Here is a 25,964-nt window from a genome sequence, read left to right on the forward strand (position 1 = left end):
CCCCATCCTATAAGATGGGGAAATAATGAACTAAATAAGCCTAAATTGTTTTTGTTACCTCAGAACTTCTCAGAGCCCTTAATAGCTTAGAGCTCTTGATGTCCTAAACTTGGGATATAATCTACCACATTTATCAAATCTATTCGAACTCCTCTCCACCATGCAACCTCTACTGATAGTTCCAGTAATAGACCACTGTTACTCAAAGTTGCAGCCCCCAGACCAGCACTGGTTTACAAGCTGTTAACAGTCCCTAAGCACAGAAATCAAGACTATTTAGAAATCTTTCTGAGCAATTTTCTTCACATTAGATTGTCTTTCAGTCTGATAATTAAACTATCTGGGCTTGTATTTTATGTCTGCTTTTTAAGTCTCATTTTCCTAGTGATTCATTTTTATTGTATTCCACAAAAGCATCAGCCAGCAGAGGATGGAAAGTTTTAAAACAAAAAAAACAAAAAAAACCAAAAAAATTCCAAAGCTAGTCTTTCACACAGGTAGTTTAAGAAGCACCATCTCAGAAGACACTGGGTGTAGGCAGTGCGGTGCTCAGTGGCCCTCAAGCCCATTTTAGTCTCCTAGGCAGCCTTAAAAAATTACAGATCATGGTTCCCTCCCCCAGAGATTATGATACACATCCTCTGAGGAGCCGCCTGGGCACTGGGATTCTAGACGGTTCCTTGGTGATTCTAACATGGGCCGCGGGGAGGAACTGCGTGCTGAGGGGGAGCTCGCGCCCCTGGAGTTCTTGGCTTTGCCCTCACGTGTCTTGACAAGGCCCAGCCGTGGGCAGGTGCTTCTCTGCCCCGGCTGCAGAGAGGAATCACTGGACCACTTTTGAATGGACCTGGGCCTGCACCCCACTGGAACCAATGAAGTCAAAATCTTTGGTGGTGGTTCCTGCACACTGAGATTTTAAGGAAATGATTCAAGGCAGCCAGGGTTGAGGACCACCAGGGTTAGGACGGCTGGTCGCAGCCAGGATGAAGTGGGGAGGCCAGTTCATTGCTTTCCTCAGGGCCTGGAGCCAAAAAGAGACTTCTACCTTGTCTGGGCCTACACAGCCAGGCAGCCATGGTGTAGCTGGGGGTGTCATGGGGAACAGGGATGGGGTCCTCACCACAAAGACCAGTGAGAAGCTGAGAGGTCCTGGCACCGAAAGCATCCTGAGCTCTTGCACTCAGCCCCCTTCCTGCTCTGGCTGATGCTGTAACTGGGAGGCAGCAGTATTGATGCTTATTTTTCACTGAACCAGAGGGACCCCTGAGAGATAGGTTTTCTGAAAGAGGAAAAACTGTGGCTCTTTATGCCCCAAGCTGTAGCCCTTTGTGCTGAGCAAACACTTCCAGCCCTTGCAGCAGCTGTGTTTCAGCTTGTTCCTCTGAAACAGGCCAGCTGTTTATTTCCGTCAGTTACTGAAAAGAATGCCTTTTGCTTGGAGAAAGCACATATGCCTTAGGATTTTGTGTCTAGAGGAAAACAGAGGAGAGGGGAGGTGCTATATAGTTGAGACTGTCTTTGACATTTGCTGCTAGAAGCTGGGGGCAAATAATTACAGCTATAAAAAAAAATGCTTGTAGGAGAAGGATGGGACAGGTCTGGCAGAAAGGAATACACCATCTTCTTGGTGCACTGCTAGATATGATAGCAGTTGTTTCCCACAACAAAACTCTGGAACACTCCATTGTCTGGCCTGGTTAGCCAATATCAGTTCTACCAAAAGCTGCAGCAAAGTGAAGTTTGAAATTATCTTGAAATACAACTGGACATTGAAATTCTTAGGTTAAGAAATCTGTTTGAAACATTAGACTTCAAAACCAAAGAAATGTTTAGTAACAACAAAAACTCAATAAATGAGAACTCTTTATCCCAGGGCACTCAACCTTGGGAGGATAAAGAGCACGCATTTACTTAAGGTGTCAAAATTTGGTTTCTGGTTGGAAAAAGGCCCCAGGTGACTTGGACTACGTAGACACTGGTAATTTTTAGGTGGTGGACCCTTGGTTATGTTATAAGCTGTCTGATAGTTACCATTTTGCTATTGCTGCTGTAGATGACTTAATCGTTTATTCAAAAACACTTTAAGTACCTGTTAGGGCTAGGCCCTGGGGAGTCAAGGGTCATTGTCTCCATGGAGTTTTCATTTTAGTGGGGAAAATAACCATTCAACATTAATTAATTACAATAGTAGTAAAGAGGTCAAGTAAAAATGTGCATGATTGTCTTTCTTTTTTCTTTCCCTTCCTTTCCTTAAAAAAAAATATTGCCCGCCTGCCCTTCTTCCTTGCTTTATCAAAAGCCATTACACAAATCCAAACAAAGGAGGTAGCCGAGGGGAGGCAGCAGGCCGGAGTGGGCCTGTAGCCTGCATGGACAAGCCAGCACTACAGCAGGGTCAAATGGCCAACTACATGCAGACAAAAAAAACTTGGTAAATAAGCAAATAGGTTAAGGGTAACTCTGAGTCAGGTTTCTCACAAAGTGGCACAAATATGAAAAGAAGAAAACCTAAAAGGAACCCTATGAGGGTAAATTAGAATTGTAGGTTTCATTATGAACTCTCGCTCTTCAGTATATTCAGGTAGGTAGAGAAATAGAGATGTAAATATGCACGTGTACATATACTTTCCAGCTCTGCCAGCTGAAGGCAACTGGGAGCAGTGACACCGTAGGAGGAGGAACAAACTAATGCCCTGATACTGGTTTCTGAAAACCTCTCTCCCTTAAGAGGAACCACGGTTTCTTGTAGAACTGGCCGATTCTAGGAATGGAACAGAGAAATGACAAGATGAGCCAGGCCTATATTCTGTGACAGAAAGAAAGGAAGTGTTCAATGAATAACAAGAACTGTTAAAAGGACACAAAAAGCAGCTTGAAGGGGTCCCACTGGTCAAATCTGGGACAATTCAAGCATTGAAAAAATGTCAATAGTACTGCATCATAGTTTATTGAAAAAAACAAGAAACTTATGAGTTCACATTAATAAAAATAAATGAATGAACAGATAAATAAATGGAGAGAAGAGAAAGCTCCCTCTTAGGGTAGAAAGTGAATAAATGTAGAAAGAATGATAGAATTAGAAAATCATCATTTGGCATTGGTAATAATGATAGTAATAATAATCAGGCAAGAAACATTAATGGATGCTAAACTCATGGGTGAAAGTGGGATAAGTAATAGAAGTTTCCATAGTCTCATATCTCTCCACAAAGTATTTACTAATTACTGTGGTAGGCAGCATAACAGCCCATCAAAGATATTCACATCCTATCCTGGAACCTGAGAACATGTTTCCTTACATGGTGAAAGGAACTTTGCAGATGTGATTAATGAACTTGACATGGGACTTTATCCAGGTGGGAATTACAAAGGTCCTTATAAGCAAAAGAGAGGTAGGAGAGTCGGAGAGGGAGATGTAAAGATGCTACTCTTTTGGCTTTGAAGATGGGAGGAAGGGCCATGAACCAAGGAACGCAGGTGGTCTACAGAAGTTGGAAAAATCAAGGACACAGATCCGTGCCTGGAGCCACCAGTAGTAATACGGCCCTGCCAAAACTCTGATGTTAGATCAGTGACATCCAGGACACTTCTGACTTCCAGAACTATAGTTGTGTTGCTTTAAATAATTACATTTGTGGTAATTTGTTACAGAAACGATAGGAAACTAATACAGTGACAAAAGAAAAAAAGTAATTTCACTTAGAGAGCTCTGACAGATACTATCTTAATGAAAGAGATCAAAATGAACACCATCAGAAACAAACAGATGTTGTGCACCACCAGATAGTGTACAATGAAAAGACAGCATGTGTTATTTTTCAGTCCCAAATGCATAAGCTGGGTTTTATCATGAGACCACATCAGACAAACCCAAATTGAGGGACATTCTACAAAGTGACTGGAATGTAATTTTTTAAAATGCCAACGTTATGAAAGTTAAGGAAGAGTGAAGAATGTTCCAGAATGAAGGATACTAGAACATGACAAGTGGAGCAACACGTGATCCTGGATTGAATCCTTTGCTATAAGGGAGCTACTGAGACAACTGGGAAAACTTGAATGGGGTCTCTGGGGAAAAAGGATAATAGGGAACTTCTATGTACTATTCTTGTAAATTTTCCAGCAGAACTGCTTACAGAAAAATCCCTTCAGTTGAGGATTGTCATGGTAATACAAGTCTTGTGCAAATCAGTATGGATGAAAGAATGTCAGGGAGTTTGATGGGAGATGGGGGGATGGGTGTTTGAAACATGCAGACAGGATGGCATATGTGTAGGATGGGAGGAGCATTAGTTTAGGAATAATGGTATAAGCTGTCCCCTGATTTCACTACTGGGGTGAAATGGAAATTCACCACCGTCTTCCTGAATAGAAACTAGCTACCAGCCGTCTTTGAGCACTTTAGCTTTGACCCAAGGCCTGCAGACTGCTAGGTTGGTCCGTCTAGTAACACCACTTCTGGGGCAGTCCCTGGAAATGCCTCGGGAAGCAATACTGAGAAATAATTGGAATCTCTGTTGGAAACTTGGAAAACAGCGACGTGATTATTTTAACTTAGTTTGGCCAGCAGGTGGCAGCAGGCAATTCAGGGAAAGAAGGTGAGCTCACCCAAACAGGAAGGTCCTAGGCTGCTGCTTCAGAGCCTGATGAGGGCAAAGGCCTGGCTGGCTCATTGAGTTGTTGGCAGTCTTTGAATGAAAGGGCTCCTGCCAGACAAAACCTCTGGCAGTCCAACCTCACTCCTTGGGAATAATGGGGGAAGGAGGAGTAGGAACACAAGAAAAGTCTTCATTGTGTTTGTAAAGAAAGACGCTTTTATTTCTTGCTAATAATGCAAAAGAGAAAAAGAGAAACCATCTTTTAACAGACTGTTTATTAGATGCCTTAAGAGTCTCAAACTTTGCAAAGGAAGAGTTGGATTCACAAGTCCTGAGGCCTAAAGTGACTGCTAGCATCAAGTATTTAGATAATGATAAATAGGGCCTTGATTGATTTATCTGTCAAATAGGGATGGGGTCAGGGGTTGAGAATTAGGTGAATGAATGTATGTAGAGTGTTTAGAATAGTGACTGTCCATGGTAAGCATTCAATAGAAATTGTCTGAAATTATTACTTACTGAGCATTTACTGTGGGCCAGGCATCGAGGTAAGAGTATTATATGTGTTGTATATTTTATAATTTATAATAGTTTTGTATTCCATATGTTATCGCTTCATTTTTTTAAAATTCAGGCTTAGAAATATAAGTCATTTGCTTAAATTAGTTCAAGCATTTTGTGACTGCTTCCTGGGGCCACTGTAGACTCGGCAGGGATAAGAACAGAAACAGTCTGTGTCCTCCTTGATCTTACTGTCTCGCTGGGTGTCATATAGCTTGGCTAGGAGCAGAGTCAGGATTTGAACCCAGATCCATTTGATTCAAAAGCCATGCTTCTTCTGTCTTCTGTAGCAAAAAGAGCTTACTTTTACTGAATGTCTACTGTGTGTCAGGAACTTTACATATATTTATGTAACATTTCATATTGACCCAGTGAGGTGGGCATTATTATCATCACCATTTTACAAATGATGAAATATTTAGTGACTTGCCCATTGACCACACTGCTAAGCAGTAGTCAAGTGCCTTGTTTATTTAAAGCTCATGTTCTTCCCATGGCAAGGGCACTTTTGATGATTCCTAGATCAGAAAAGATCTGCCAGTCCTTTTGCTGGACAGCTACATCTGGGGAAGTCTCTCCCTGCAAAACCTCAACCCAGTCAGGGGAATGCTCTTGATTCTGATCAGGAAAGAATTTGCAATCAGGTTGAACCAGGGCAAACAAGACAGGAATACATTAAAGCAAGAGTAGTAGTGAATGGCAGCAGCTATGCAAGCAGTAGAGAGCAAGGAAGAACAGAAGGAGAAAAGGAAATTTCACTGAACTCTTGTTTGGCATAGAGCAAATCCCTTGCCAACTCCTAAAGCCATGATGATCTGGTTCCAGTGTCTGTTTAGTCTCCCTGGCATGGGAATTATATCCTTACCACCCCAGAATCTGGGGGAGCTGCAGAGCACTGGGTGGAATGAGATTATGTTCTGAGAACTTCCACTTCCCTACTGGTCTGAAATAAAACAGGGAGAGAGAGAAAAGGTTGCGTTTAAGACTAGAACACTGAATGAAATAGCAAAATCACAAAGATACCACTGGGGGTGGAAGTCAGTGAGTTCTTATCTTTGTCACATAACATAATTCAGAGATGAAGTGCAGTAGGCATATGCAGCAAAAAAGTTTATTTGATAAGAAAGTACTTACTCAGATGGGAGTGCAGGTAACATCAGAGAGGAGACATGCTTAAGGGTTTGGGTTTAGGGTTTTATAGGGCCCGTTGGGTAGGGATTGACATATGATTAATAATTCCTTTGAGGTTTTGTCTTAAGAATAGGGTTATAAACAGCAAAAGCTTTTCCTCTAAGATCAGGAACAAGACATAATAATGGAGGTCCTACCACTGGAGGCAATCAGACAACACAAAGAAATAAAAGGCATCCAGATTGGTAAGGAAGAAGGTAAACTGACACAGTCTGCAGATGACATGATATTGTACATAAAAAACCCTAAAGAATCCACCCAAAACTGCTAGCACTAATAACTGAATTTAGCAAAGTTGCAGGATACAAAATCAGTACAAGGAAATCTGTTGCCTTCCTATATACTAATGATGAACTAACAGAAAGAGAAATCAGGAAAACAACTCCATTTACAATTGGATCAAAAAGAATAAAATATCTAGGAATAAACCTAATCAAGGAGGTGAAAGACCTATACACTGAAAACTACAAGACACTCATGAGAGAAATTAAAGAAGGCACCAATAAGAAGGGGATTGAGAGGTATTATGATTGGCACACATAGTATGGGGGGGATCATGGGGAAGACAATGTAGCACAGAGAAGGCAAAAAGTGACTCTGGGCATCTTACTATACTGATGGGCAGTGACTACAATAGGTTATGGGAGGAACACGATAATATGGTGAATGTGGTAACCACATTGTTTTTTCATGTGAAACCTTCATAAGAGTGTATATCAATAATACCTTCATAAAAAAATAATAATTACATTTCTGTGGGAAAAAAAAGAAGCCACCAATAAATGGAAGTACTCATGGCTGGGAAGAATTAATATTATCAAAATGGTCATCCTGTCTAAAGCAATCTATGAAATTCAATGCAATTCCCATCGAAATACCAACAGCATTCTTCAATGAACTAGAATAAAAAATTCTAAAATTCATATAGAACCACAAAACACGCTGAATAGCCAAAGCAATCCTAAGAAGGAAGAATAAAGCTGGGGGGATTATGCTCCCCTACTTCAAGCTCTACTACAAAGCCACAGTAATTGAAACAATTTGGTACTGGCACGGAACAGATCCATAGATCATTGGAACTGAATAGAGAGCCCAGATATAAACCCAAGCAAATATGGTCAATTAATATACAACAAAGAAGTCATGGATATACAATGGGGAAAAGACAGACTCCTCAACAACTGGTGTTGGCAAAACTGTACAGCTAAATGTAAGTGAATGAAACTGGATTATTGTCTAACTCTATTCACAAAAGTAAACTTGAAATGGATCAAAGACCTGAATGTAAGTCATGAAACCCTAAAACTCATAGAAGAAAACACAAACAAAAATCTCTTGAATATAAACAGGAGCAACTTTTTTCTGAACACATCTCCTCAGGCAAGGGGAACAAAATGAAAAATGAACAAATGGGACTACATAAATCTAAAAAGCTTCTGTACAGCAAAGAACACAAACAGCAGAACAAAAAGGCATCCTACAGTATGGGAGAATATATTTGTAAATGCTATATCCAATAAAGGATTAACATACAAAATATATAAGGAAGTCACATGGCTCAACAGCCAAAAATCAAATAACCCTATCAAAAAGTGGATGGAGGATATGAACAGACAGTTCTTCAAAAAAGAAATTCAGATGGCCAACAGGCACATGAAAGTTGCTTCACATCACTAATTATCATGGAAATGCAAATTAAAACCACAATGAGATATCACCTCACACTAGTTAGGATGGCCAACATCCAAAAGACTAGCAACAACAAATGCTGGTGAGGGGGTGAAGAAAGGGAACCCTTCAACAACTAGTTCAACCATTGTGAAAAGCAATATGGAGGTTCTTCAAAAAACTAAAAATAGAAATACCATTTGACTCAGGAATTCCACTCCTAGGAATATACCCAAAGAAAGCAGATCTCAAATTCAAAAAGACATATGCACCCCTATGTTAACTGCAGCACTATTTACAATAGCCAAGATATGGAAGCAACCTAAGTGTCTATCAGTAGATGAATGGATAAAGAAGAGGTGGTACATATACATGATGGAATACTATTCAGTCATGAGAAGAAAACAAATCTTACCATTTGCAACAACATGGATGGAGCTAGAGGGTATTATGCTCAGTGAAGTAAGCCAGGTGGAGAAAGACAAGTACCAAATGATTTCCCTCATTTGTGGTGTATACCAAAGAAGCAAAACTGAAGGAACAAAACAGCAGCAGACTCATAAACACCAAGAAGGGACTAACGGTTACCAAAGGGGAGAGTTTGGGGAGGGTGGATGGGGAGGGAGTGAGATGAGGATTGAAGGGTATTATGATTGGTACACATGGTGTGGTGGTGAGGGTCACGGGGAAGACAGTGTAGCACAGAGAAGTAGTGACTCTGTGGCATCTTACTACACTGATGGACAGTGACTTCAATGGGGTATGGGGGGACTTGATAATATGGGTGAATGTAGTAACCACAATATTTTTCATGTGAAACCTTCATAAGAATGTATATCAATGATATCATAATAAAAATAAATAGTAATAGCAATAACAAAAGCTACATCATTTCCAACACAAATAGGTTATGAAATCAGAAAGGTATCTTGGTGGTAAGAACCCTCTGAGATCTTCACATTCAGCACTTTATGCATATTGGTGAGACAGATTTGGTGTTAGCATCATGGCTTGAGACTCAAAGATCCAAGATTATGACTTTTGCTGGGTCTTTCATGAGCTGCATAACTTTAAGTTAGTTATTAAGCCTCTGTGGAACTCCATTTCCTTGTCTGTGAATTGTAGATAATAATATGGATTGCACTGGGTAACTGTAAAGATTCAATGAGACAATTTATTATATGCTTTGTATACCCTAAAGGAAAATAAAAGAATTACGTCAATCCTTGTTAAAAATTCAGTTCAAAACCTGGCGTCCAAGGTCTTTTGTGCTCTGTTTTCAAACTATCTTTCCAATCTTATTGATCTTTTTTTTTGTACATGTTTTTAAGTAGAAATAAAAATCCAGTTAAAACTGGCTTAGGAAATCAGGGAATTTATTGATTAATGTAATAATTGGTTTGTTAATGGAATATTCAAGGATTACTTCAGTTTTAGGAATAGACTGATCAGCAATCAGTTTCTCTCTCTCTCTCTCTGGAAAGATGCCCATCCTCTGTGCTGGCTCCATTCTTACTTAGGCTCTGCCCTCACTGCCACAAGCTGGCTGCAGCAGCTCCTGCCTCTACATGCTTTTAACTTCAGATCCAGTGGAAAGAGAAATCTAAAAGTTGAATTATGGCTAAATCTCTGCCACATTCAAACAGAGGCTCTGTGTCTGATTCTCATCAGTCTAAATTTGGCTACATACCTATCACTGAATCAATCACTGCGGACTGGTGGCTAGACTATGCTGACTAACTGAGACCACCTGGGGCCCAATTTAGAGCCGAAGATTGTCAACTGGTCTCACACCTGATCAGATAACAGCAGGGAGGAGTTATTCTTCAAGTACAGTATGGGGTATCATTATATGCTAGAAAAAGGATGAAGGATTGAGGTTGTTAAGTGGTGAAAACAACAGATGTCTCCCACACCTACATTTATAGTCAAATTGAATTATCTGTAGTGTCTGAAGCACTTTCTATAGTTTCCTGCTGGCAGGCCTATGGTCATACTCTTCTCTTGGTCTGGAACTCTTAATCCTCCTCTTCTAAGCTCTACCAACCAATCTTCCCTGCCCCCTCACAATTAAAATATTAATTATCTCCTTACTGTCCTTCTTTCTCTGACCACTCATACTTCTCACAGTTCTTCTGTTTGCCCATTATATTTCAGTTATTAATGTACAGTTGACCCTTAAACCACACAGGTTTGAACTGTGGATGTTTGTGACAATTTCAAAAAACTTTATTTTCTCTATCTTACTTTATTGTAAGAATACAGTATATAATACATACACAAAATGTGTTTTAATTGACTTTATGTAAACAGTAAGGCTGCTGGTCAACAATAGGCAATTAGTAGTTAAGATTTGGGGAAATCAAAAGTGATACTCTTATTTCCAACTGTGCAGGGCTCAGCGCCCCAACTCCTGTGTTGTTCAAGGGTTAACTGTATTTGTCTTAACTCAACTAACCCTAAATTTTGGATTGAATTCCTTATGTTAATGAAAAAAACTGATAATTTGCAGAGAAAGGAATTACCACATTAAGAAATTTTAATCAGTGAAGATGAATACTTCAACGAATTACTTAAAATCTGAATCAGTAAATCCAAATGGATGAGAATTTATTATATTTTGAGACATGTACATTTTAAGGGTAAAATTATTTTTGGATTCACTGAAGTTAAGACACATTTTCACTGCAACCCTTATTGAAAGATTGAGAGTGAGCCATCTTTAATGCTGCAGGATATTTCAACGTCTGAAAGAGAATCATTCTAGGAATGGGTATTCCCAGAGTATAATAGGTAAATTCCTCTTTATTTGTCTTCCCTCATTCAACGAGTCTTTCAAGTCGTTGAAATGTATGCTGGACCTATATCCCCAGGGCCAAGCCCATTACCTAGAATACAACAAGTACTCTATAAATCTTTGTTCAGTGGAGAAGTGAAAAGCAATAATGATTGGAAAAGTATATGCTTATTCTTTTAATGTTTTGAAAGAAATCCTCAGATGTCAGTTTATTTTGCTATCTTTTGCCTATTTCTTGTATAAAATAAAAAGAGGACTGAAATAAATTCTGATGGAGGGTTTCGAGTCAAAGGCTGAAAGAATGTTAGAGCTAAAGGAACTATCCACTGTCAGCTATGCCTGGCATTTAGCAGACATGCCAGTGGTGTGGGAATGGATATGAACATGGGGTAAGTGAACCTAAGTTTAATATGCATGGCATCATAGATCCTAAAGTTCTAATAGACTAGGATTCTGATGGCCCAGTCAGAAAGGGTAAATGAGGGAATAAAGAAGGACTATTTACAAAGGCATGGACAAAAACCAGACACATTTTCATTGTAACAAGATTCCAAGGGAGGGGCAGAAGATGGCGGCGTGAGTAGAGCAGCGGAAATCTCCTCCCAAAACCACATATATCTATGAAAATATAACAAAGACAACCCTTCCTAGAATAAAGACCAGAGGACACAGGACAATATCCAGACCACATCCGCACCTGAGAGAACCCAGCGCCTCGCGAAGGGGGTAAGATACAAGCCCCGGCCCCGCGGGAGCCGAGCGCCCCTCCCCCCAGCTCCCGGCGGGAGAAGAGCAGGCAGAGCGGGAGGGAGATGGAGCCCAGGATTGCCGAGCACCCAGCCCCAGCCATCCAGGCCAGAGTGCAGGGCGATCAATACTAGGAAAACAGGGCAGCAAGAACAGTGAGCGGGCACTGGAGGCTGGGCGCCAGAGGACATAAGAAAAGCGCGCGACCATTTTTTTTTTGCTTTTTTGCTGTTTTGTTTTGGCGAGCGCTTTTTGGAAGTCTTAAAGGGATAGGGACCCCAATACTAGGGAAACAGGGCAGAAAGACCGGTGAGCAGAGGCCTGAGGCTGGCACTGGAGAATAAAGAAGAACGAACAACCACCTTTTTTTTTTTTTAATTAAAAACTTTTTTTTTTTTTTAATTAAAAAATTTTTTTTTCTTTTTTTTTTTTTTTGGTGGTCGTTGTTTTGTTTTGGCGGGTGCTTTTTGGAAGTCTTAAAGGGGCAGGGTGGGTCACTTAATCCAGAGGTAGGGAATCCGGGATCTCTGGGCACCCTAACCCCTGGGCTGCAGGGAGCAGGGAGGCCCCTTGCGGAGATAAATAGCCTCCCAGCAGCTCCTGCTCCAACGCGACACCACCACTTTGGAGCAGCTGCCCGAGCCAGGCCACGCCCACAGCAACAGCGGAGATAAACTCCATAGCAGCCGGGCAGGAAGCAGAAACCCTGTCTGCGCGCAGCTGCCCAGCACAAGCCACTAGAGGCCGCTGTTCTCCCAGGAGAGGAGGGCCACAAACCAACAAGAAAGGAAGTCCTTCCAGCCATCACTCGTCCCAGTTCTGCAGGCTATTCCTATCACCATGAAAAGGCAAAGCTGCAGGCAGACAAAGATCACAGAGACAACACCAGAGAAGGAGACAGACCTAACCAGTCTTCCTGAAAAAGAATTCAAAATAAGAATCATAAACATGCTGACAGAGATGCAGAGAAATACGCAAGAGAAATGGGATGAAGTCCGGAAGGAGATCACAGATGCCAGAAAGGAGATTGCAGAAATGAAACAAACTCTGGAAGGGTTTATAAGCAGAATGGATAGAATGCAAGAGGCCATTGATGGAATTGAAATCAGAGAACAGGAACGCATAGAAGCTGACATAGAGAGAGACAAAAGGATCTCCAGGAATGAAACAATATTAAGAGAACTGTGTGACCAATCCAAAAGGAACAATATCCGTATTATAGGGGTCCCAGAAGAAGAAGAGAGAGGAAAAGAGATGGAAAGTATCTTAGAAGAAATAATTGCTGAAAACTTCCCCACACTGGGGGAGGAAGTAATCGAACAGACCACAGAAATACACAGAACCCCCAACAGAAAGGATCCAAGAAGGGCAACACCAAGACACATAATAATTAAAATGGCAAAGATCAAGGACAAGGAAAGAGTGTTAAAGGCAGCTAGAGAGAAAAAGGTCACCTATAAAGGGAAACCCATCAGGCTAACGTCAGATTTCTCAACAGAAACCCTACAGGCCAGAAGAGAATGGCATGATATATTTAATACAATGAAACAGAAGGGCCTTGAACCAAGGATACTGTATCTAGCATGACTATCATTCAAATATGACGGTGGGATTAAAGAATTCCCAGACAAACAAAAGCTGAGGGAATTTGCTTTCCACAAACCACCTCTACAGAACATCTTACAGGGACTGCTCTAGATAGGAGCACTCCTAGAAAGAGCACAGCACAAAACACCCAACATATGAAGAATCGAGGAGGAGGAACAAGAAGGGAGAGAAGAAAAGAATCTCCAGACAGTGTATATAACAGCTCAATAAGCGAGCTAAGTTAGGCAGCAAGATACTAAAGAGTCTAACCTTGAACCTTTGGTAACCACGAATTTAAAGCCTGCAATGGCAATAAGTACATATCTTTCAATAGTCACCCTAAATGTTAATGGGTTGAATGCACCAATCAAAAGACACAGAGTAACAGAATGGATAAAAAAGCAAGACCCATCTATATGCTGCTTACAAGAAACTCACCTCAAACCCAAAGACATGTACAGACTAAAAGTCAAGGGATGGAAAAACATATTTCAAGCAAACAACAGTGAGAAGAAAGCAGGGTTGCAGTACTAATATCAGACAAAATAGACTTCAAAACAAAGAAAGTAACAAGAGATAAAGAAGGACACTACATAATGATAAAGGGCTCAGTCATACAAGAGGATATAACCATTCTAAATATATATGCACCCAACACAGGAGCACCAGCATATGTGAAACAAATACTAACAGAACTAAAGTGGGATATAGACTACAAAGCATTCATTCTAGGAGACTTCAACACACCACTCACCCCAAAGGATAGATCCACTGGGCAGAAAATAAGTAAGGACACGGAAGCACTGAACAACACAGTAGAGCAGATGGACCTAATAGACATCTATAGAACTCTACATCCAAAAGCAGCGGGATATACATTCTTCTCAAGTGCACATGGAACATTCTCCAGAATAGACCACATACTAGGCCACAAAAAGAGCCTCAGAAAATTCCAAAAGATTGAAATCCTACCAACCAACTTTTCAGACCACAAAGGCATAAAACTAGAAATAAACTGTACAAAGAAAGCAAAGAGGCTCACAAACACATGGAGGCTTAACAACACGCTCCTAAATAATCAATGGATCAATGACCAAATCAAAATGGAGATCCAGCAATATATGGAAACAAATGACAACAACAACACTAAGCCCCAACTTCTGTGGGACACAGCAAAAGCAGTCTTAAGAGGAAAGTATATAGCAATCCAAGCACATTTAAAAAAGGAAGAGCTATCCCAAATGAATGGTCTAATGTCACAATTATCAAAATTGGAAAAAGAAGAACAGATGAGGCCTAAGGTCAGCAGAAGGAGGGACATAATAAAGATCAGAGAAGAAATAAATAAAATTGAGAAGAATAAAACAATAGCAAAAATCAATGAAACCAAGAGCTGGTTCTTCGAGAAAATAAACAAAATAGATAAGCCTCTAGCCAGACTTATTAAGAAGAAAAGAGAGTCAACACAAACCAACAGTATCAGAAACGAGAAAGGAAAAATCACGACGGACCCCACGGAGATGCAAAGAATTATTGGAGAATACTATGAAAACCTATATGCTAACAAGCTGGGAAACCTAGGAGAAATGGACAACTTCCTAGAAAAATATAACCTTCCAAGATTGACCCAGGAAGAAACAGAAATTCTAAACAGACCAATTACCAGCAACGAAATTGAAGTGGTAATCAAAAAACTACCAAAGAACAAAACCCCCGGGCCAGATGGATTTACCTCGGAATTTTATCAGACATACAGGGAAGACATAATACCCATTCTCCTTAAAGTTTTCCAAAAAATAGAGGAGGAGGGGATACTCCCAAACTCATTCTATGAAGCTAACATCACCCTAATACCAAAACCAGGCAAAGACCCCACCAAAAAAGAAAACTACAGACCAATATCCCTGATGAACGTAGATGCAAAAATACTCAACAAAATATTAGCAAACCGAATTCAAAAATACATCAAAAGGATCATACACCATGACCAAGTGGGATTCATCCCAGGGATGCAAGGATGGTACAACATTCGAAAGTCCATCAACATCATCCACCACATCAACAAAAAGAAAGACAAAAACCACATGATCATCTCCATAGATGCTGAAAAAGCATTTGACAAACTTCAACATCCATTCATGATAAAAACTCTCAGCAAAATGGGAATAGAGGGCAAGTACCTCAACATAATAAAGGCCATCTATGATAAACCCACAGCCAACATTATATTGAACAGCGAGAAGCTGAAAGCATTTCCTCTGAGATCGGGAACTAGACAAGGATGCCCACTCTCTCCACTGTTATTTAACATAGTACTGGAGGTCCTAGTCACGGCAATCAGACAAAACAAAGAAATACAAGGAATCCAGATTGGTAAAGAAGAAGTTAAACTGTCACTATTTGCAGATGACATGATACTGTACATAAAAAATCCTAAAGACCCCACCCCAAAACTACTAGAACTGATATCGGAATACAGCAAAGTTGCAGGATACAAAATCAACACACAGTAATCTGTGGCTTTCCTATACACTAACAATGAACCAACAGAAAGAGAAATCAGGAAAACAACTCCATTCACAATAGCATCAAAAAAAATAAAATACCTAGGAATAAACCTAACCAAAGAAGTGAAAGACTTATACTCTGAAAACTACAAGTCACTCTTAAGAGAAATTAAAGGGGACACTAACAGATGGAAACTCATCCCATGCTTGTGGCTAGGAAGAATTAATATCATCAAAATGGCCATCCTGCCCAAAGCAGTATACAGATTTGATGCAATCCCTATGAAACTACTAGCAACATTCTTCAATGAACTGGAACAAATAATTCAAAAATTCATATGGAAACACCAAAGACCCCGAATAGCCAAAGCAATCCTGAGAAAGAAGAATAAAGTAGGGGGGATCTCACTCCCCAACTTCAAGCTCTACTATAAAGCCATAGTAATCAAGACAATTTGGTACTGGCACAAGAGCAGAGCCACAGACCAATGGAACAGACTAGAGAATCCAGACATTAACCCAGACATATATGGTCAATTAATATTTGATAAAGGAGCCATGGACATACAATGGCAAAATGACAGTCTCTTCAACAGGTGGTGCTGGCAAAACTGGACAGCTACATGTAGGAGAATGAAACTGGACCATTGTCTAACCCCATATACAAAAGTAAACTCAAAATGGATCAAAGACCTGAATGTAAGCCAAGAAACCATTAAACTCTTGGAAGAAAACATAGGCAAAAACCTCTTAGACATAAACATGAGTGACCTCTTCTTGAACATATCTCCCCGGGCAAGGAAAACAACAGCAAAAATGAGTAAGTGGGACTATATTAAGCTGAAAAGCAAAAGACACCATCAATAGAACAAGAAGGATCCCTACAGTATGGGAGAATATATTTGAAAATGACACATCCGATAAAGGCTTGACGTCCAGAATATATAAAGAGCTCACATGCCTCAACAAACAGAAAACAAATAACCCAATTAAAAAATGGGCAGAGGAACTGAACAGACAGTTCTCCAAAAAAGAAATACAGATGGCCAACAGACACATGAAAAGATGCTCCACATCGCTAATTATCAGAGAAATGCAAATTAAAACTACAATGAGGTATCACCTCACACCAGTAAGGATGGCTGCCATCCAAAAGACAAACAACAACAAATGTTGGCGAGGCTGTGGAGAAAGGGGAACCCTCCTACACTGCTGGTGGGAATGTAAATTAGTTCAACCATTGTGGAAAGCAGTATGGAGGTTCATCGATATGCTCAAAACAGACTTACCATTTGACCCAGGAATTGCACTCCTAGGAATTTACCCTTAGAACGCAGCAATCAAGTTTGAGAAAGACAGATGCACCCCTATGTTTATCGCTGCACTATTTACAATAGCCAAGAATTGGAAGCAACCTAAATGTCCATCAGTAGATGAGTGGATAAAGAAGATGTGGTACATATTCACAATGGAATACTACGCAGCCATAAGAAGAGGGCAAATCCTACCATTTGCAGCAACATGGATGGAGCTGGAGGGTATTATGCTCAGTGAAATAAGCCAAGTGGAGAAAGAGAAATACCAAATGATTTCACTTATCTGTGGAGTATAAGAACAAAGGAAAAGCTGAAGGAACAAAACAGCAGCGGAATCACAGAACCCAAGAATGAACTAACACATATCAAAGGGAAAGGGACTGGGGAGGATGGGTGGGTAGGGAGGGATAAGGGGGGAGGAGAAGAAGGGGGATATTAAGATTAGCATGCATGGGGGGGTAGGAGAAAAGGGAGGGCTATACAACACAGAGAAGGCAAGTAGTGATTCTACAACATTTTGCTATGCTGATGGACAGTGACTGTAAAGGGGTTTATAGGGGAGACCTGGTATAGGGGAGAGCCTAGTAAACATAATATTTGTCATGTAAGTGTAGATTAGTGATACCAAAAACAAAGCAAAAAAAAAAAAAAAAAGGGCAGTTCCTGTGTGGTAACCTCCAACGAGTTCTACACAAGGGTATAAAGGGCATATAAAAGTGTAGGCAAAGGGTCTGTTTGTGTTTATACAGAGGATCAAAGCCTAATTGGGCTACCCCGAAAATGAACTAAGATACAATATGAAAATGAACTTCCAACATCTGCACTCTCTGGAAGACTCATGACAGAAGATGATCATCAAAAAACCCCAACAAAGATCCACGCACTGCTACAGCTGTAGATGCACTCATCCCACCAGTTCCTGGACTTGCCATGGGAATGAGGAAGGAGATATCTAAGCTGACCTGTGCATACAGTAAAACAACAAATTTGACTGGATCTATACTGTTGGAACTCAACCAAGAATTTGGAGAAGTGCAAATTGTAGCGCTCCAAAGTCTTACAACTACAGACTATTTACTGTTAAAAGAACATATGGCATGTGAACAGTCCCCAGGAATGGGTTGTTTTAATTTGTCTGATTTCTCTCAGACTGTTCAAGTTCAGTTGGACAATATCCACCATATCATAGATAAGTTTTCACAAATGCCTAAGGTGCCTAACTAGTTTTCTTGGTTTCACTGGAGATGGCTGGTAATTGCAGATATGCTTTGGTTATGTAACTATACTCCTATTATGTTAATGTGTGTGCACAATTTAAGTAGTAGCTTAAAACCTATACATGCTGAAGTACTCTACAAGAAGATATGTCAAAGAAATAATCAATCTTCCCATGTTTTCTTCCGCCTGCTACTTCTATAGCTTTTCTTCTTCCTTCCTAATTACAACCCTTAAATAGAATTCGTGCCTCATATCAAATTTACCGAGTATCATAATTCTTCCAAGTGGTAAAGATACCTCAAGACAAATGCTGGGCATAGAAGCCACAGGGCATAAATATGCAAAGAAGTAAAAAGCTAACCTTTTCAAACAATAAGGCTTCCCTCTCACTTACCAACTTCACATTTCCCTGTATGGCCCCGGAAGATGACTGGTTAGCCAGAGACGGGTAAGATTCCTCAAGGGAGGAACAACCTAAGACAGGCACAGTCGCAGAGGGGCCATCAGGTGAGAAATTGGGGATCAACAGAGGTGAGGCTTAGAACCTCACCCCCCCTGTTCTGAGAGAAATCTTCTGCATACGTGGATGTTGTATTGCCCTGGTCTAGCTTGGATTAACACATAGTCTACAGGCACACACCTGATCATCTACATTTGCTCTCTTACAACACTAAACTATGTTTTCTACCTTTATCTTGTATCTACCTACCACTTCAGCATTTTATTAAAAATAATAATAAAAAGAGGGAAATGTGGTATCCACATATAAATCAAGTATAAAAACCAAATGAGTATTCATATTTGAACTGACTGTTTATAGTTCATAATGCATGAGCAAAACCGAAAGTTTCTGTGATGACTGCCCTTGTACTGTTCACTATGTAACTTATTCATTATGTAAGAATTTGTTCTACATGTAAGAACTTGTTTGTTATGCCTCAGAAGATTGGAGACTGACGAAAATTAGGCTTGGGGTGGATTAATGATTGTGCATTGAGCATTGACTCCCCTATACAGAATTTTATTGTCGTTAAAAAAAGGACAGACTTCCAATGGTAAAATAAATAAGTAACCGGGATGTAATGTATAGCATAAGGAATATAGTCAAGATATTGTAACAGCTTAGTAGGGTGATAGCTGGAACCTAGAATTATGTATATAAATGTTTTACCACTGTGTTGTACACTTGAAACTAATGTAATGTAATACTGTGCGTCAACTACCCTTCAATAAAAAATAATTATTTAAAAAAAAAAAAAAAGATTCCAAGGTTGAAGCTCCCTTGGGTCAGCAACAGCAGTGAGTCATTAGTCTCTCTAACCTAGATGGGTCCAAAGAATGGAGCAGTTTCCCAATCCCAGAGAGAGCTGTCCAACAGGAACTGTGGTCTTCAAACTTAGCCACTGAGCCACTGAGAATTAATATACCAGCCTCTCTCTCCTTCCATTCTTTTGTTTTTCTGTTACATTCTCCTACTGGCCAAATCCAATAGGAAGCCAGAGGACAGGTTACCTGTTGATGTGGTCCACAGAGGTCTGCCTTGCAGCACACAGAGCAGGTAGAGAAAGGTGAAGAGGGATTTTGCAGGAACAAGCAGAGAATATTGATAGAGATCTAGGAGTCTAGTCTCATGGTTATTTTTTTTTTTCAAATGAAACCTTTAGCCTTTATCTATTAAACTTAAGAAGCCCAGTAGAAAGCAATGGAAATGCTGCAGTGGAACGAGTGTGGAGGGAGCATTTGCCAAACATACCCTAGCTCTCTATGGCTGGCCCTAAGGCACAGCCAGATAAGTCCCTGTGAGCTGGAGAACATAGTTCTACATAGTTCTGGTGCTATCAGTTGTTTGTTTTACAGATGAGGAGACAGATTCCAAAACTGGAGTGAGGAACTTATTAAAAGTCACATAGTGAATTAGTGGCGGAACCGTCCACTAGAGATCAGGCCTCCTGGCCCCCAGTTCAGTGGTCAAACACTATTCAGGCACTGAGAGTGTGGTAGAGAATTTCCAGAAATGTGAAGCTGCATTAGGATGGGAAGGCAAGACAGCATAGGGTCAACTTTGGGGTTAGATCTAGTTTCTAATTCTGCCTTTGGGACTTTTAAGACAAATTATTATGAAATCTTTCATGTTTATTGCCTCATTAGCAAAATGGAAATAAAAATACTTTGTTTTTAGAGCCTTGGGAGGATAAACAGGATAATGTTCATTAAGTGTTTAGAATTGTGCTGCACTGAAATCTCATCAGCAACAGCTGGTTGTTATTATTAATAGTAACTCCTTCAGGGTCTCTGAAATCACACAAAGGTCTCACTGGCATGCATTGAGAAATGTGCAGGACAAGAATATGACCGGTTATGAAGCAGAGAAGTTCTGAAATGAACATTTGTGGGTTTTACCTTCCTAGCATCCAGCCCCTTGGAGAACCTCTCCTGTATTTCAGTCCCTGTGGCTTGGGGGCACCAGGGCATAAGCCAATCAGTGTAAATCCATCTTCCTACTCATAAAGCATCAGTCCTAGGATGGGAACATTACCAATTTGTCAGTTCAGAGTAAATCTTTGAACAAGAGTTACTGGAAAAGAAGTGTTCTTTTCAACAAGGACTATAAGCTAAAAGCAATGACATAAGCATGGAGTTGCTGGAGACACAGGTGAAGCCCAAGAGTGAAGCTACCTCAGATAAGGATCATAGCCAAGAGACAGAGATTCCTGATGATGTCATCTGAACCCCTAATCCAGGGACTGGCAAACTTTTTCTGGAAAGGGCCTCATAACAAATATTTTTAGGATTGCTGACTATAAGTTCTCTCTTGCAAGTACCCAATACTGCCTTTATAGCTTCAAAGAAGCCATAGACAATGTGTAAAAGAACAAGCATGATTGTGTGCCAATAAAACTTTATTTACAAAAACAGGCAATGGGTTCAACACCCAAAAAACAAATAACCCAATCCAAAAATGGGTAAAGGGTCTGAACAGACAGTTCTTTAAAGAAACACAAATATCCAACAGGCACATGAAAAGATGCTCCACATCAGTAATCATCAGGGAAATGCAAATTAAAACCACAATGAGATATCATCTCATACCAGTTAGAATGGCCAACATCCAAAAAACAAGAAACGACAAATGCTGGCAAGGATGTGGAGAAAGGGAAACCCTCCTACCTGTTGGTGGGACTACAAATTGATACAACTGCTGTGGAAAGCAGTATGTAGGTTCCTCAAAAAAATAAAAATAGAAATACCATTTGACCCAGGAATTTCACTCCTAGGAATTTACCTAAAGAAAACAAAATCCTGATTCAAAAAGATATATGCACCCCTATGTATACTGCTGCACTGTTTGCAATAGCCAAGATACAGAAGCAACCTAAGTGTCCCTCGATACATGAATGGATAAAGAAGAAGTGGTACATATACACAATGGAATATTATTCAGCCATAAAAAGAAAATAAATCCTGCTGTTTGCAACAACATGGATGGAGCTAGAGGGCATTATGCTCAGTAAAATAAGCCAGATGGAGAAAGACAAATACCATATGATTTAACTTATTTGTGGAATATAAAACAAAGCAAAACAAAAGGAACAAAACAGCATTAGACTCATAGACAGTGATAAGTGACTACTGGTTACCAAGGGGGAAGGGAGTGGACAGGGGTCGGGGGGAGAAGGAGGAAGACTGTTGAACCACTGTGGTGTAAAATTTTTTTGTTGTTGAATTAAGCAAACTTTTATTGAAGCTTAAACCGTGGTACAGAAATATATTTCAAGTGATTTAAAGTCCAACACCATGAAGAGAGAACTCAGTGGCACCAAAATTTTCCCTCCTCCATCATACATACTAGGATGTTTTTAGATTACTATTCAATCTAAATATTTTTTTAGGTTTTCATTTTTTTAGGCTTTGTTCCATATGAGTTTGTATTTTTCAACATTACATAGAAATCTTAAGTTTGTTAGAAAAAGAACTAGACCTCAAGACAACAAGTGCCATCCAATCTACTGGGATGCTGATCAAGAACATGACCACTCTGGGGCATCAGTCCTCAGAGCACCACCACACTGTTAGGTGCTGTGTGCTGATTACAGAATCAAACTGCTCCACCAATCCAAAGCTTCTTCAATGAAACTTTGAATCAACAATGTGCTTACAATAAAAGTCAAACATTCCAACCACTTGATTTTAAAGCAAGTAGATTTTATGTTTAGAAACACTAAAAGAAGGTGTTTCATTTGTAAATATGGAAGGAACAAAAAACATCACTGTATCAGTCCAGAAAGAATTTTAAAAAATTTGTGAGGACAAGAAATACAAAACTTAAGTCACTTTGCTGTTTACTCAACAGCTTACATCTCACAGTACTTACAAATGAAGCTTAAAAATGCCAACTCTTGAAAGCCTGTATTTCTAGTTATTTCCCACTGACCATTTGGGATTTTGTATGTTAAGTTGTATGGGTGGCGTCTGCTTCACTGTGCATGTCTGACAGCCTGCATAGTGGTCTTTCTGGGCAGTATCCCTGATGCTACGAGACCGTGGTCAAAGAACACCAGTAAGAAACAGATAAAGTCAGGCCCCTACCACATGCATCACAAAGTCAAAGAACTTTAAGCTACAAGATGACAAAGACATTGCTTCCACTTTGAACCAAAGTTTTTGGTATATTACAGACGGAAATAAGTAGAAATGGCTGCTAAAGTAAAAGCTAAGGTGAACATTTGAGCAGACTTGACTTACTGAATTTTATATTTCCTAATAACCAGTGGTAAAGATTGCTTTCTATTACTACTTAGCAAGTTAGTAATGGCATGCATGGTACTGTGAGAAGCTGATCTCATTTAACGGGGAGCACAGAGGACATGTGGTTTCCATGCAGTTCTGCCAGCACACCTCGGTATCAGTCTATGTGTCTTCCTTGACAGTCAGCTCCATTTGTTTCTATTTTCCAAAACAGCCTGTGCCAATGGAAGGACAGACACCCTTCACCTTAAAGGAAAACCAACCCAGAGTCCACCCCCATTCCCACTCTGGGGTCTAAGAGTACTATAAACCCTCAGTGTAATGGTGTGTTGCTTTATTGGGATGGGGGAATGTGCAGGGAGACACATGGTGAGGAACAAATTCAAAGAAGGAATGTAAGCAAGAATGCAGAGCTGTTGAGACAGTAGTACACCAATGACGGCTGTGGTCATTATCTAAAAGGACTCATTTGTGGAAGGAAAAGTGTAATTGCTGTTGCAAAAACGACTGTACAAAGTAGAAATTGGTTTCAATACCATTAGTAGAGAATAGGGAAGCAGAGGTAACTGAATGTCAGATCCTGGCAGCAACAGGACAGAAGCAAACAGTGGGGCTGAGGCCCACACCTGATGAGGACAAAAGCCTTGTCTGTGGGGAATTTGGGGTGATACCTGGAGAAACATTGCACTGTGTGCAAACCAAACCTAACTGTTTTTACAAGTGTTGTGAAGTTTCATACCGGAAAAGGTTTCCTCTACATGCACTTCAGTTTCACAGCAAGAGCAGCATAGGGCCTCTAAATGCAAGAGAGGGCATGCACGCAGGTACCTAGCTCCTGGACACAGTAACGCACACGGTTCAAAATGATCACACCACTGTCTCATTGAGGCCTTCTGGGGTTGCAAGGTGGTGGTTACAGAAAGCAAGGCCCCCAGTATCAATATCTAAAAGCAGCACCACCTTCTATGTGCGTTTCTCTTTTTGCGCTTTTTCTTCATTTTCCTTAATCAGCTCTGCTGGCATTGTTGTTCCTTAGCAAAACTGCTGAAAACAAAACTCTGAGCACGGAACAGAGCGCTCCAGCAATCGGGACTTTTACAGCCCTCTGCCTTCTGGGATGAAGAAAGCACAGTGCAGCAGTTAGAACTCTGGTTTACAAACAGGGTGTCACGACTTCCCTGGCTTGAAGACCTCTCCGACTTTCCTCGTCAGGTCATCAGAGGAGGTCTGATTTAAGTGTGTTTCAAAGCTAACACAGGAAAATCCTGGTTCTGGGGTGATGTGAAGACCCCAGTCAGTTCCACCCGATTTCACTGCATTCATCAAATACCTACAAGGATTCAACAGCGTGGCATCAATGACAGAATTCTACTCCCACAAGTGATGTCTTTGCAGTAACACTGTCTCCGTGTAGAACTGGCCCGTGACTGTTGGGTCAAGCTCACGCACCAGAACTGCCAGGGTGTGATCCGGCTGACTGATTACCTGACTCTCTGGGAAATCCAAAGTACACAAGTACTAACAGTCAGAATTCATACATCCCATAAAATATGCTGCTCCATTTGGGAAAATTGCATTAAGAAACTGTTTCTTCCTGGATATTCTGGTGTGGGTACCTTGGGGAGAAGGCTGCATGAAATTCTTATGAGAATAAGAAGCTTTGAATTGAGTCAAACCCACTGTAATCCCTAGCAAGCTTCAACAGAGGCACTGTTGGAGGCTGAGTTTGTTCTCAGTTCTTGTCCCCGCGGCAACAAAAAACTGAAGGGCTGAGACACAGTAGTGAAGCAGGATGAAAGTTTTATTTGAATATATTCTAAGGGAGGAAATGGCTAGAGTCAAGGGAGGTAAAGGCAGGTTTACTTGCTTCTCTGGAGGAGGAGAGAGAGAATGAAGACTTATGCTTCAAGTCTGGAAAATAGCATAGTGACAAAGGCACCACTAGAAGGGCAGAGACAAAGTGTAATGAGTTGAGCAGTAAAAAGTCTTTTGAACATACGCAGTCCCAGAAAGGGGAGTGCCTCAGAGGAAGAGGCTTGTCAGGTGGTCTCATCTCATGATTCTACTTCTGGTGAGAGACAATATGTCATTGTTTATAGCTAGTCCTCTAGGTAATTTTCTAGGACAAACTTTTTGTTCCTAAGATAGTGGCCACTCTCAAGTATTGGGAATATATCAGTGAAGACTGCTTGCCTTGCCTTAAATCATTGGCTGATTACCAAAGAATATTAGTCTAACTTCCCAATTCTCTTTTGAAAGTGGAAACTTAGCTTTAAGATAAGTCTCTCTTTTTCTTATTATGCTCCTCTTGGCATTTTTTAAGAAAATTAATTATGATGCTTGTCTCAGGTCTCTGCCCTTTCTCACTGGCATTAGCTACAGCAAGTCTTAAGGTCAGCGCAGATTCAGAGCTTGTGGAATGAACTCACACTGCAAAAGGGCGTGAGTCCTTCCTGGCTCTCTGACTTGATCTGATTAACTCCCTGAGTTCTCGGTGGGCCTCCCCTTCTTCTCATCCAGCTCCTGTCTGTCTTCCTGCCTAACAGAACCAGTGCATTCAGCAAGAGTGTGATACCACACGTTTTCAAAATGAAGCATCTCTTGGAGACAAACATGCTGCTCTCACTGAGTACAAAGCTTCCTGCTTGTCAGTTTTTGTCACACTTATGATTGAACATTGCACATCTTTCAAAAGTATATCCCACTGAGATCTCGGGATGGTGCGAGGACGCACACATTTCTGGCTTGAGATCGGGCTGTTGCCTGGAGAACCAGACCTCAGGAGCTTCTCCAGGCCTTTGAGAAAATGTGCAGCTTCCATCAGTGTGAGACTAGCAAACAACCAACAATCACAGAAAATCAGCTAAATTAAATCTCTTTGCCACTACAACCACTGTGAACTGTTCCAGTTGGATTACTAATGTTCAGGTTCGTTTTTCTCCTATAGTTTTATATTAACTTAAAAAAAGGATTAATAAAATCTTCCCGGCTTTTTCTGTGTAAGTGGAAAGTTGAACCCAAGTCTGCT

The 25,964-nt window shown here is 40.5% G+C and overlaps 1 pseudogene; it reads right to left on the reverse strand.

Moving 5' to 3' along the window:
- Nucleotides 1-23,943: 23,943 nt before the first annotated feature.
- Nucleotides 23,944-25,757, reverse strand: LOC118914851 (S-adenosylmethionine decarboxylase proenzyme-like; annotated as a pseudogene).
- Nucleotides 25,758-25,964: the final 207 nt, after the last annotated feature.

This window comes from Manis pentadactyla, chromosome 4 (genome assembly GCF_030020395.1).
Source record: "Manis pentadactyla isolate mManPen7 chromosome 4, mManPen7.hap1, whole genome shotgun sequence".
In the NCBI taxonomy this organism is placed as follows: Eukaryota; Metazoa; Chordata; class Mammalia; order Pholidota; family Manidae; genus Manis; species Manis pentadactyla.